The following is a 14,044-nucleotide window of genomic DNA, read 5'->3' on the forward strand; positions in this document are numbered from 1 at the left end:
TATGCTCGTTAAGAGCAAAGAAGAAGAGGACCACCTAGACAACCTTAAGGAGACGTTCAACACACTCAGGCAGTACAACATGAAGTTGAACTTGTCCAAATGTGCCTTTGTTGTCTCCTCCGAGAAATTCCTCAGTTTCATGGTATCACAAAGGGTAATAGAAGGCAATCCTGAAAAAGTGAGGGCTATCCTCGACATGTCCTCCTCGAAGACAGTTAAAGAAGTGCAATCTCTCACATGAAGAGTTGCAGCCCTTAACAGGTTCGTCTCAAGAGCAATGGACAAATGTCTTCCCTTCTTCAAGACCCTGAAGTGAGCTTTTGTCTAGATGGAAGAATGCGAAGCATCATTCCAAGAGCTAAAGCGCTACTTAAGCAACCCCCCACTCTTGAGTCTGTCCAAGGAAGGAGAAGACTTGTTCCTCGACTTAGTGGTATCCACAATTGCAGTCAGCATGGCCCTGATCAAGGAAGAGAACAGGATACAACTTCCGATGTATTACATCAACCAGGCCTTTCAAGGAGCTGAAGCACGATACCCACGGATAGATAAGATTACCTTTGCCCTGATAGTGGCCTCGAGAAAACTCTGTCCATACTTTCAAGCTAACCCAATCATAGTAATGATGGACCAGCCCATCAAGATAGTAATGAATAAACCTGAGACTGTCGGACGGATGATACAATGGGCCATTGAGCTTAGTCAGTTTAATGTACAATATTGCCCCTAGACGGCCATAAAAGCTCAGGCACTAGCGGACTTCATAGCGAAATTCACCGCCTCAGAACATGAAGACAACCAGGAGGAACTTTGGACGATCCATACAAATGAATCATCTAATCAGAAAAGAGGTGGAGCATGTGTCACCATCACCTCCCCTAAAGAGGATGCTTTGAAGTACGGAGTCCAACTCAAATTCCCCGTAACTAATAACGAAGCAGAATACGAGGCTATATTGACAGGGCTAAGAATAGCTTAGGCACTTGGAGCCAAAACCATTTTGCTAAGGAGCAATTCACAGCTCATCATAAGATAGGTCAAGGGAAACTTTATAGCAAAGGAGACAAGAATGTAGAAGTACCTCAAATTGACGAACTAGTTGGTAAGCAACTTTGATCGTGCAGAGTTTGTTCAAATCCCACAGGATCAAAATGCTGAAACCCACAAAGTGGCTTGGAGTGCAGCAGTAGATAATCAGGCAAAGGTGGCTGATTGGAGACTGGAAGAGTAAAACTCTCTCAGCATCAAATAATTTCAAACATTTTTTGTGCATGCCCACACCGGGTGGACGAGCCCCATTCTATCCTACTTAAAGGATGGACGATTACCACCCGATCTTGAGGAAGCCAAGAAGATCCAGAAACGAGCCGCCCAGTTCACAGTGTTGAACAACGAGCTTTACAAAAGAGGCTTCTCCCAACCTTACTTGAGGTGTGTTGAAGAGGACCAAATATGTTTTGGAAGAGGTGCACAGGGGAGTTTCTGGTGATCACATAGGGGCAAAATCCCTCGTCAGAAAAATCATGAGGGCGGGCTATTTTTGGCCCTCAATGCAACAAGACACAGGAAAAAAGGCAAGTGAGATTTTTACTCATTGCAATAGACTACTTCACGGAATGGGTGGAAGTAGAAGCACTAGCAACAATCACCAAAGCAAAGGTACAAAATTTTGTATGGAAAAGTATTATATGTAGGTTCGAGATCCCAAAGACGATCATCTTAGATAATGGTCGTCAGTTCGATAGTCACGAATTTAGGTCATTTTTCTTTGCCTTAATCCGAGCATAAAACTCTTGATTAAACTTGGTTGTCATTTTTGCAAAGAAGAAAAGTGGAGTTAAGTGGAGAAAAGAAGAATGAAAAAAGAAAGGGAAAGATGGACGATCAACTTTCGTCCTAAAGAACTTACTTTTTTCTTCAAAGCTGATAGCACGAAGAATGTAATGGGAAGGTTCTGGCCCCAAGCAATGATAGGCTAAAGTCCTGGGATCCACCAAATTGTCAAAATCGTCAATAGTGCTCACGTACTCAATGGCTACGCGAACACACTCCACAAACCTGCTCTCCAACTCTGGACGATCCCTGACTGTAAAAATAAAAAAATAAATTTTAAAAAAAAGGTTAGGAGGGACAGTTCGAGCAAAAAGACAAACGAAAAAGATAAAAAAGAAAAATGCAGAGCAAACGCACCAAGTACAAGGGTCTCCCATCGACGCAACAGCCTAGGGACATCCCCCCAGAAGTCGCCAGAAAGGTCTCCCAACCGTCACCTGACACGAAGAATTACCTCGACTTCCAATAACAGAAGGATGAAGGCAGATCGGCGATAAGCTGAAACCTTTTATCCCAAGGCACGAGCTCATAATAACCAAACTCCTTGGACTTTTTTAGATGGTAAAGGTGGACGAGCTCGTTCAATGTGATCATATCATCGTTAGCTATGATTGTCCAGATCACCATACAACTTATGACGATCCTCCAAGAATTTGGCATAAGTTGTCTTGGGGCTATGTTTAGATGGTGAAGGAGCTCCATTATGAATGGATGGACGGGGAACCTAAGGCCACATAGGAAGGCAGCCTCATAGAAGCAAACCTCTCCATGGACAAAAGCACAGGATTTCTCACCTTTCTTAGGGAGAGGAAAATCCTCGGGAAACTAGAATCTATCCCTAAATCTAAAGAAGGCATCCTCATTTAGAGAACACTCTTCCTGGGGGGCATGGAAAGGCCGAGGAGAGGCCAGGACGAATGGACGGGAAGACGATGGCCTGGAGATAGCTGTATCCGTCTTAACCTCACCCATACCAGCACTAGATGACAGGATAGCCCCTAAGTCACCGGATCTACCCTCAAAACTCATTTTTTCCCTCCTTAGCACCCCTTGCATTAACTCAAACCAACTTAGGGACTCACATAACAATGGGTATAACTTGCCCAACACTAGACTCAGACCATTATCACCTAGGGTGAAATCCCTAATCTGCGGGTAAAGGCCACTAGAACAACCTATAAATGCCCCTAAGCAAGCAAAAAAGAAGGTAACAGAGGGAGAAGTACACCTAATACCAAAATAATCCATCAAAAAGAAATAGAAAAAGCAAGATTTCAAAAAGGGAACAAAGTGCAGAAAAGGGAAGTTAAAAAGGGAAAAAGAAAGCAAGAAAAGTAAAGGGGGGTACCCAAAAAAGGAAGTGAAACTGAAAGGGAGAGAAGATGAGCGTAGAAATCACAGCGGTGAAATCCAAAGGAAGCTAAAAACTCGGGGCAGAGAAACGCAAGATGACTGGAATTTTGAAAAAATAAGCACAGAGAGAGAACACCAGAGGTTTAAAAAGGAAACGCCTCAAAAAACATGGGAAACCAAAAAGTTTCGCCGGAACCAAGGACCCCCCAACCAATCTTGAGGTGACACGTGGCCACGACACATGCCACACTGCCACAAGGTAATAATTGTAGAGAGGGAAACCCAAAGCGCCATAACCCAAAAAAAAGAAAAAAAAAGAAAAAAAAAAGAAAAAAGAGAGCTAGAGAGAGAGAGAGAAGAGAACTTACCACATTCCATGGCTGTCCCCAAATTGAACGACCACGGAATAGGGGGGCAGCTGATGGATGACCATAATCCTCTCAGGCAACATCCTCGTCCAGACAAAGAACTAACAGACGAAGAAAATATTCCACTCCATCACCATTTGAACACACTAGAAGAAGAGAGGGCCTGCCAGTTCATGCATGACTGGCATACATTATAGGGTCGCAATAAATCTCTTTAATGTTAGAGCACCAACGACCCTCTCATTAACATCTCAGGGGAGCATTACAAATAGCCCATTCAAGCCTCCATCAACAGCACTCCCCAACAGCTAGGAAAAAGAGGCAAGTATATATATATATACAGATACCTCACACCGCAAAAGATAGACAATAGAAACTCTAGTTCATACACTTTGATATTCTAATACTCTCTTCTCATTCTAGCTATTCTAACTTTAGCATCGGAGGCTTTATGGCAGGCACCACATCGGTGACCAACACTTCTTCCTTTCACCATCCATTTTCTCAAGATTAGGTTGGCTATGGATGACTTCACTCTGGAAGATCACTTTAATTGATGATCCGAGCATCATCAGTTGTCATTGAAATGCAATGGCCAAAGTTGATCGCGGGTGTAGTCACTTGGCCGTTGGGTGTCAAGTTAGGCATGAATAGGGTGAGTTGACCATTGGGTGTTGAATCTTGGCCATCGAGTGGCCGTCTTGACTAATGGATGGCTTATCTATCATTCAATTGAAATCTAACGTTTCCATTTTTTTGAATAGCTGTTTTGGGTTGCACATACAGGGCAAGTGCTACCTCGAGAAAATTAAGATAGATTTTTTTTTTGAAAAGGTATGAAGTTATGTACATAAATTTAAAATAGCTATTTGAATATCTATTTACTATGACATTTTCTTAGAACCTATTTTCTAAAGGCAGTATCTACTCACTAACAAGCACTACTAAGAATAATAACAAATATCATTATCTTTCAACAATAAACAACTAAGTTATGATAAGATATTGTCACAATATTTAAATTTTCTCACTGGATAATAATATATGATACAATTTTACCCAAATATTGTCCAATTTAAGCATGGTTATTTGTTTCATTACAAAGTTCTTATTACTTTGATTTTATTTGAGTTTAGCCAGCATGTAACAACCCGACCCAACTTCATAATTAAACTATGTGTTTTAATGGTTAATTACTATTTTAAGCCACTTTCTTTCTATAATAAATAGAAGAGTATTTAATAAACACATTATTTTATAATGCCTTTGAATAAGAATTGTAAAGATTATAAATAATTGAAATGACTATTTGTATTATAAAAATATACTTCGTATGTGCAAAATTATATTAAGTGGTTTAAGTTATTAGATACATAGTTGGTAATTTAATTAAGCGTGATACATGAGATAGTATAGGAGAGATTCCACCCACATGCAACCAATTGGAATTCAACACATGTAAAGCCAAAGTGTCTTGCATGTTGACACATGTTTTCCTCTTTAACCCAAAGAACAAGTCTTGGCCGGCCATGCAATGAGTAAGCTACACCTAATCACTTCTTTGACTTTGTCAAAGCAACTAGAACATTCAAGAAGCCTCTCTATTCCCATTTCCCACGGGTAAACACAAATCAGAATTTCCTCACTCACTTTACTCTCTTTTCTCTCAAGGAAAGAGCTAGGAAGCTCTCTTGAGTCTTCTCTCAAAACCCACGGTCAACACCTCACAAGAAAGATGAAGCTTCATCTCATTTCTTCTTCATACTCTCTCAAAAAAATTAGAAAACTCAAGGAAAACTCTCTCAAGCTCTCTCATACTTTCTTAAAGTGGAACTGGCTTTGCTGTACCCATTTTTATGTGTTTGTTTGCATGTAAAATATTGTCAAACTTATAAAATATTTTCTATTGGTCATAAAATCCTTTATAAAAAGTTATAAAACATTTTACCTTTAAAATTTTGGTAAAACAAACAATGGCTTCTCCCCATCCTATCTTGTGGCTTCTCTTCGCCCTATGTGCTCTAGTGACTATTGCTAGTAGGCCCGATAATCAAAGCAATCGTTCTAATGACCGGTGTCAGCAGTTCAGTCAACATACACCGTTTCAGTGACTGGTATCGAAGGTCCCATAACTGGAGACACTATTCCGACCATCGGTATTGGCAATCTAATCACCAAACCTTAGGCACCAGCATCTCCAGTGGCTGAGCCACTGGTTTTGGTGGTTTTCTTAAAAGATTTTACTTGCCACCGGATAGGTGTTTGTTTGCATGTAAAATATAGTCAAACTTATAAAATATTTTTCATTGACTGTAAAATTCTTTATGAAAAGCTATAAAATGTTTTACCTTTAAAATTTTGGTAAAACAAACAGTGGCTTCCCCCTATCCTATCTGGTGGCTTCCCCTCACCCTATGTGCTAGTGGGCTCAGTAGCCTAAGCAATCATCCTAATGACCGGTGTCGGCAATTCAGTCAACAGACACTGTTCCAATGATCGATACCAAAGGTCCAAGAACCGAAGACACTATTCCAGCCATTAGTGTTGGCAGTCCAGTCACCAAACCTTAGGCACTAGTGTCTCCAATGGTTGAACCACTGGTTTTGGTGGTTTTCTTAAAAGATGAATGTTTTACATACATAAAATATTGTACTTCAAAACAAACAAAGTGTAAAAGAAAAATGGTAAAGGTACTATGAATTTACTACAAAGTATTTACATACTAATATCAAAATAAATGTGATTAGTGAACTTTAAAAATTTGAATTGCTTTCTTGTGATTAGTTAAACACCAATTTATAAGTTTTATATTGTAAAATTTGTGGTATTATCATTGGACAGTTGGACAGGTCCAGCAAAAATATGTTGAACAAACTCCCAAAAAAAAAAAAAAAAGACTCAAATTAAACTAGTAACCCAATAGAAATAATGCATCTTAATTATCATTCTTTCCTAAAAATACATAACATTGTAAATCAATAAACTACTCTTTTTTTCAACAGCTCATTCTCTCTCTCAAATTCCCCCTTTCTCTCTGTAGCTCTTTATTTAATATTTAAATAAAGTAGTAAAACAAATAGAAAGTCTTGTGGTTGCGCAAGTAAGAAATGGATTTGGCAATAAGGGAAAAGTAACTTTTTAAGTTAAGTTTAGCAAAACTTTTGCCTAATCCCCATGCAAATGCTATAAAAGTTGAAACTTAAGAAATAGTAGACAACTAAACACTTATCTACAACTTATAGAATTACAATTTTGACTGGACTATCGATCACAAATTCTTAGGACAATGTCCTACAATTATTGAAGAACAACTAAGCGAGTAAAAATATCCCACTAAACAGCAAGGATAATAAATCCTTCTATATATATATATAATTATTAAAGAGTCATATAAGCAATTTTTAGCGCCAGAGATCAAAGGCAATACAACCTTAATTCTTCAATTAAAGCATTCAAATCAGAGCATGATGATCCTCCTTCAACGGCCTTCCTTGCCATCTCTCCAAGTGCCTTGGCTCTGGCTGCTTCTTCACCCACCAAAATTTGTCTCATTGCCTTCTCTATTGCTTCCCTCTTGATACCGTCTACCGCCCAAGTCCATTGTTGAGCACCAACACTAATTCCAATTTTCAGTACTTGAGTTATCAACTTCTCATTGTAAAACTGCTCAGAAGCCATAGGCCATGTGACCATGGGCACCCTTGAAGCCACTCCTTCTAAGGCCGAGTTCCACCCACAATGAGTCACAAATCCTCCAACTGCTTCATGATCAAGAATCAAAACTTGGGGTGCCCAACCTCTTATAATTAATCCTTTACCTTCCATTCTTTTCTCAAATCCTTTAGGTAGCCAATCTTCCTCTTCTTTCTCATTTTTGCCTTTCCTCACAACCCAAATGAATTGTTGCTCTGAAGCCTCAAGACCAATTGCAATTTCAAAAAGCTGAGAATCACTAAAGTTGGCATACTCCCCAAACAAATATAAATAACCGAATTGGGTTTCTTTTTACAAAGCCATTTTAAACATTCATGGTCAGCAATGGAAGCTTCCTTTCCCCTTTGGGCTTTATCTTCAAAATCCTTGTTGCATAGTGAAACTGGACCTATATGCCACGCCGTTCTTCCCAAAACTTTCCTGTAATGATCTGCATAAGCCGGTTCAAGCTCATAGAAGCTGTTAACAACCACCCCATAGCTTGTCAACTCTGATTCAATAGCTTCTATAAACAACTTGGAAAAGTCTGTTTCAACTTCTTGCAAAGTGAAGTCAGCAAGTTGCATCCTTGTCAACTTTATCTCCCCTGGAAAACTAGGAATGACAAAAGGTTCAGAGTCAGAGAAAACTTTCTTGTGGGGTTCAAATAGTGTCAAACTATGGGTAGCACATAGGGAAAAAAAAAACTGAACCCCTCGAAAACAAGCCTAGGAATACCAAATTTAGCTGCAACATCAGTCGCCCACAGAAAGAACATGTCGGCAACAAGGCAACTAGGTTGATACTCTTCTCGTAGTTGCTCGAGTGGTTGTCGGAGCATTTTAGTGGCTTTGATAAATTTGTGAGACATATCTAGGGAAGTCACTGAGTCAATATTCTCACATCCTTCAGGCAGGCCAGCCTCTACAGCCGGGAACTTGATGATTTGGATATCAATGTTGGTGCCACGCATTTTGGAGAATAATTGCACTTTGCGAGGAGTAGTGACAATTGTTGCCTTTGAAGAAACAAACAAGTTTCACAAATATGAAATCACTGATCTTTGATTCAAGCACAACACAGTGAAAGAATATATGAAAGAAAAACAGAGAGGAGAAGAGAGACCGAAGAGAAAAATAGAGAGAGAGAAATGAAGAGACTCTGAGAGGAAAAACTGATATTGTTATTCACTCAATGAATTCATATAATACTTACATCTCCTATATATAAGGATTTACAGAAATAGATAGAATCTAGATCTTTCTAAACAGTACTAACTAACTCTAACAAACTTTCCCGCCACAGCTGGAGCGGTTTTGATCTTCAACTGATTCCTGCTTTACCAGAACCACACGTGCCATGACTTACTCTCCTCCACACTGAAACGACATAGTTTAGTTTAAATATCTTGCACATGTGCAAGACTCATCACGTGGGAACTGTTTAATTGTCTTTCTTCTTTGGACTGCAAGTGTGCTCTGTTTCTCCATCTTTATCATCCCCCCTCAAACGAATTGGGGAGGCACGAGGCATGAGTTTGTCATGAAAGAAGAGAAACAAAGGACCAGGCAAGGGTTTAGTGAATATGTCAGCAAGATTATCCTTGCCAGAAACAAAGGAAATGGCCAGGTCCCTGCGAAGAACACGTTTCTCTGACAAAATGAAAATCGGCCTTAACATGCTTGGTTCGAGCATGAAAAATTGGATTTGAAGCAAGGGCAATGGCAGACACATTGTCACACCACAGAATTGGAACATGATGGAGGAACAGAAGCAGATCACAAAATAATTGCCTAAGCCATGAGAGTTCAGCAGCAGTGGTGGCAAGTGCTCGATATTCTGCCTCTGTGGAGGATCTGGAAACAATAGTCTGTTTCTTGGAAGACCAAGAAATAGGATTAGGACCTACAAACACCATAAACCCAGTGGTAGATTTCCTATCAAAAGGATCACCAGCCCAATCAGCATCTGTAAAGGCAGTGAAAGTAAGAGGTCCTCGAGAAAAATAAATCCCATGAGAAAGAATACCCCTCACATAGCATAGAACCCTCTTGGCAGCCTCCAGATGAGTAGTGGTAGGAAATTGCATGAACTGACATAATTGATGAACTCTGAAGGCCAAATCAGGTCTAGTGAAGGTGAGATATTAAAGAGCACCAATCATGCTTCGATATGTAGAAGGATCAGAAAGGTGAAAACCAGTATCTGGGGTGAGTCTAGTAGCAGGACAACATGGTGTTTTAGTGGGCTTGGAATTATGCATGTTAAACCGATGAAGAACATCAGATGCATACTTGGTTTGGGATAAGGTAAGACCATACTTGGTAGGAGAAATTTGAATGCCCAGAAAATAACTGAGAGGGCCAAGGTCCTTGAGATCAAAAGTAGCACTGAGAGCTGAGATGAGATTGGCAATCTGTGTAGGAGCATTGCCAGTGATGATGATATCATCAACATATAAAAGCAGATAAAGAATGGTAGAGCTTGAGTGATAAACAAAGAGTGATAAATCTGCCAAAGAAGCCACAAAACCAAGATGAAGTAGCTGGGAAGTGAACCTCTCAAACCATGCCCTGGGAGCCTACTTTAATCCATAAAGGGACTTGAGCAATTTGCAAACATAAAGAGGTCTAGACTGATCAACATAACCTTGTGGCTGCTGCATATAAACTTCCTCTTTGAGATAGCCATGGAGAAATGCATTGGAAACATCCAATTGCCTAATGGACCAGTTTAAACTAACTGCAATTTCCAAGACCAACCTGACAGTAGCTGGTTTAACAACTGGACTAAAAGTCTCAGTGAAATCAATTCCAGGCTGCTGATGAAAGCCTTTGGCAACCAGCCTAGTTTTATACCTAGCAATGGAACCATCACTGTGAAGCTTCAATTTATAGACCCATTTGCATCCTACCAGATTAACATGGGGAGAAGGAGGAACAAGCACCCATGTTTGCTGCTTCTGCAATGCATCAAACTTAGCATCCATAGCCTTGCACCAATTTGGATAGGATGAGGCTATTTTGAAATTGGGAGGTTCTGTGAAGTTGTAGTCAAGGGTAGCTTTATAGCAGAATTTAGGCTTGGATATACCATTCTTAGACCTAGTTTGCATAGGATGTAGGTTAACAGGAACAATAGGGATGGAAGATGGAGGACTAGAAGGAGCAGAAGTAAACAGTGAAGGAGAGGAATGTGCTGGAGGAGTATTATGATGTGAGGGAGTATTTGAAAGACTTAAAGAGTTATCACTGTGAAAAGATTGATCAATGGAGGAAGGGATAGATGGTGTGGTAGAAGGAACATAATGTGAAGGAGGCCCTAGAATAGAAGGTTGATGAAGAGAATGCAGGAATAGTAAATTGGATAACCAACTTGGAGAAGATTTAGAAGTGACAGGTGATTGTGGAGTAGGAGTAAGAGTAGGAAAAGGAAATTTTGACTCATTAAACAAACATGTCTAGATAGGTACATAGAGTTTGCAATTGGATCAAAGCACAAGTAACCTTTTGAAACAGAAGAATAACCTAAGAAAATACATTCCTTGGTTCTGGGTTCAAGTTTGTGTGAGGTGTAAGGTCTTAGAAGAGGATAACAAGCACACCCAAAAATTTTGAGCTGGTTTAGATCAGGTTTAGAGTGATATAACAGATAATAGGGTGAGTGAGAGTGAAGAGTAGCAGTAGGTAGTAAATTGATAAGGAAAACTGCAATTTGGGCTGCATAAGACCAGTATTGAAAAGGAAGAGAGGCTTTAGACAGCAAAGTAATTGAGGTTTCTATGATATGCCTATGTTTCCTTTCCACTAGACCATTTTGCTGTGGAGTATATGGACATGAGAGTTGATGAAGAATACCATGGACAGATAAGTAAGTTTCAAATTCTTTAGAAACATACTCACCACCCCCATCTGATCTTAGAATTTTGATTTTAGAGGAAAACTGAGTTTCAGCCATGGATTTAAACTTAACAAAGGCAGAAAACACCTCAGATTTATGCTGAAGAAAGTAAATCCAAGTAAATCGAGTGTAATGATCAACAAACAACACATAATATTTGAATTTATTGATAGAAGTGACAGGAGCAGGGCCCCATACATCAGAATGTATCAATTCCAGTGGTGAATGTGCAGCAAATTGAGAAGTGGGAAAGGGAAGTTTATGAATTTCACCACTAAGACAGTGTGTACAAGAGACAACACTATTACATTTATTCAAAGACCTCTTAAGCATAGGGAAAAGAGTGTGCAAGACTTGAGCATGTGGATGTCCAAGCCTATTGTGCCATAATTCCCAAGATGAAGAAGTGGAAGCAACATGGTTGCAGACTGAAGGAGGGGAAGCAACATGGTTGCAGACTCTAAAAGGTAATGACAAATTTGGAGCTTTACTAGGGTAGATAGGGTATACACCTTGTTCACTCTTGCCCTGGTAAAGCACCTTCCCCGTGCCCAAGGCCTGAACAGATAAAAGATTCTCATCAAAATAGCAACAACAATGGTTATCATGGCAGAGTTTGTGAACAGAAGCTAGATTTAAAGCAATTGAAGGAACCTTAAGGACATTGTTGAGATGTAAAGAGGAGTTTTGAGTGGGAAATTGAACTTTACCTGTGTGAGTGATAGGAAGGTTTTGGCCATTTCCAACAGTTAGGTGGTCTTGTCTAGTGTAAGGCTCTGGGAAGGATAGTGCACTGAGGCTAGATGTGACATGATCCGTAGCAGCACTGTCAGCTAACCATGGTTGCTCTTGAGTGATTGCAGCATTTGAAACTGTTGCCATAGCAGCCAATTTTGTGGGAGGATGCTTTCCTTGGTAAGCATAATCCATTCGATGGTAGCAGTCAATGGCTATATGACCATTCTTCCCACATATCTGACAGGATGGTCTATCATTCTTTAAGCCTTGAAACTGGTTTGGTGAAGAAAACTGATTAGCTTGATTTTGATTTGAAGAGTATGATGAGTATTGCTGCTGTGGAAAGGCATTGAAACCTCTACCACCACCATTACCTCTTCCTCTGTTGCTATTCCTTCCTCTACCTCTATTATTGTACTGATTATAACCACCATTACCACCAGACCTAGGTGTGGCATTCACAGCCATAGCAAAGGTTTCTTTAACATCATTTGAGTCATTCAAAGATTCTTCTTCTGAACCAAGCAAAGTGGTGAGTTCATCAAAACTCACTGGTGTACTTCTTGTACGTATGGCAGATCTGAATGCATTGTAATCTTTGGGAAGGCCTTTGATGGCTATGTGAAGAACTCTTCATCATCAAGGAGTACTCCAACTGCCATCAACTTATCCCTCACAACTTTGATCTTCTGAAGATACACATCAACAGAATCACAGCCTTTCCTAATATTGTGAAGCTCTCCTTTCAGATTCATAATGTGTGATCTTGAGATTGAAGAAAAACGGTTTTCAAGAACCTTCCAAACCTCTATTGCTGAGTGACATCCCACAGTGAGAGCAAGAATTATAGGTGTCAAGGTAGAACTGATAAAAGTAAGAAGTGCTTTCTCTTTTGACTTCCAGATTGAATAATCTGGATTGAGGATTCCAGTAACAGATCCTGAAAGATCCTTGAGGAACTTCTCTGGAATTGATTGAGTTTCATCGAGTAACTCCAATAAAGAGTAAGTGTCAAGCACCATTGAGATTTGATATTTCCATACTATATAGTTGGAACTATCAAGCTTCACTGTCATCGTGTTTGACATGTTTGACAGTAACAGAAGAGGTTGATTGATCAGATTGATTGAGGAAGTGGAATCAGATGCCATGGACGCCATTGTTGGAGATGATGATGGCATTGTTGTAGAAGCCATTTGTTCAGTAGAAGCCATCTGTGGCTCTGATACCATGAAGAAACAAACAAGTTTCACAAATATGAAATCACTGATCTTTGATTCAAGCACAACACAGTGAAAGAATATATGAAAGAAAAACAGAGAGGAGAAGAGAGACCGAAGAGAAAAATAGAGAGAGAGAATTGAAGAGACTCTGAGAGGAAAAACTGATATTGTTATTCACTCAATGAATTCATATAATACTTACATCTCCTATATATAAGGATTTACAGAAATAGATAGAATCTAGATCTTTCTAAACAGTACTAACTAACTCTAACAAACTTTCCCGCCACAGCTGGAGCGGTTTTGATCTTCAACTGATTCCTGCTTTACCAAAACCACACATGCCATGACTTACTCTCCTCCACACTGAAACGACACAGTTTAGTTTAAATATCTTGCACATGTGTAGACTCATCACGTGGGAACTGTTTAATTGTCTTTCTTCTTTGGACTGCAAGTGTGCTCTGTTTCTCCATCTTTATCAGCCTTCACACCCCGTGCTACAAATAGCTTGGCCGTGTCCATCATTGGTATCAGCAGGGACGGACCCAGGATTTCAAGCTGGGAGGGGCCGGAGATAAGAGGAAAAAAAAATTCCAAATAGGCATCTATATAGTATTAATAAACTATCAATCAAGACAAATACCCAAAAATCATTGTTTCTTAATACGCATCCATATACGCACCCAAATTTTTTTTTCAAATACGCATTCATATAGTATTAATAAACCATCCAACTTTCTCTATCTCGCTCTCGCCTCTCCCTTTCTTTTATTTTATTTTTTTTTCTTTTTTTCCTTCATTTCTACCTTTTCCGTTTGGTTTTGGGGTCTTTTACTAACTGCTGGGTTTTCTTCTTCTTCTTCTTCTTCTTCTTTTTTTACATATATATTTATATATATTTTAAGGTTTTCATGGGCTTTGAAAACTCTTAGG

At 39.5% G+C, this 14,044-nt stretch overlaps 1 pseudogene; it reads right to left on the reverse strand.

Annotated features, from left to right (window-relative positions):
- Positions 1 to 6,753: 6,753 nt before the first annotated feature.
- LOC112039851 (scopoletin glucosyltransferase-like) lies at positions 6,754 to 8,262 on the reverse strand (annotated as a pseudogene).
- Between the last annotated feature and the right edge of the window lie 5,782 nt (positions 8,263 to 14,044).

The sequence above is a fragment of the Quercus suber genome, unplaced genomic scaffold, assembly GCF_002906115.3.
Source record: "Quercus suber isolate HL8 unplaced genomic scaffold, Cork oak 2.0 scaffold_16, whole genome shotgun sequence".
NCBI classification, from domain to species: Eukaryota; Viridiplantae; Streptophyta; class Magnoliopsida; order Fagales; family Fagaceae; genus Quercus; species Quercus suber.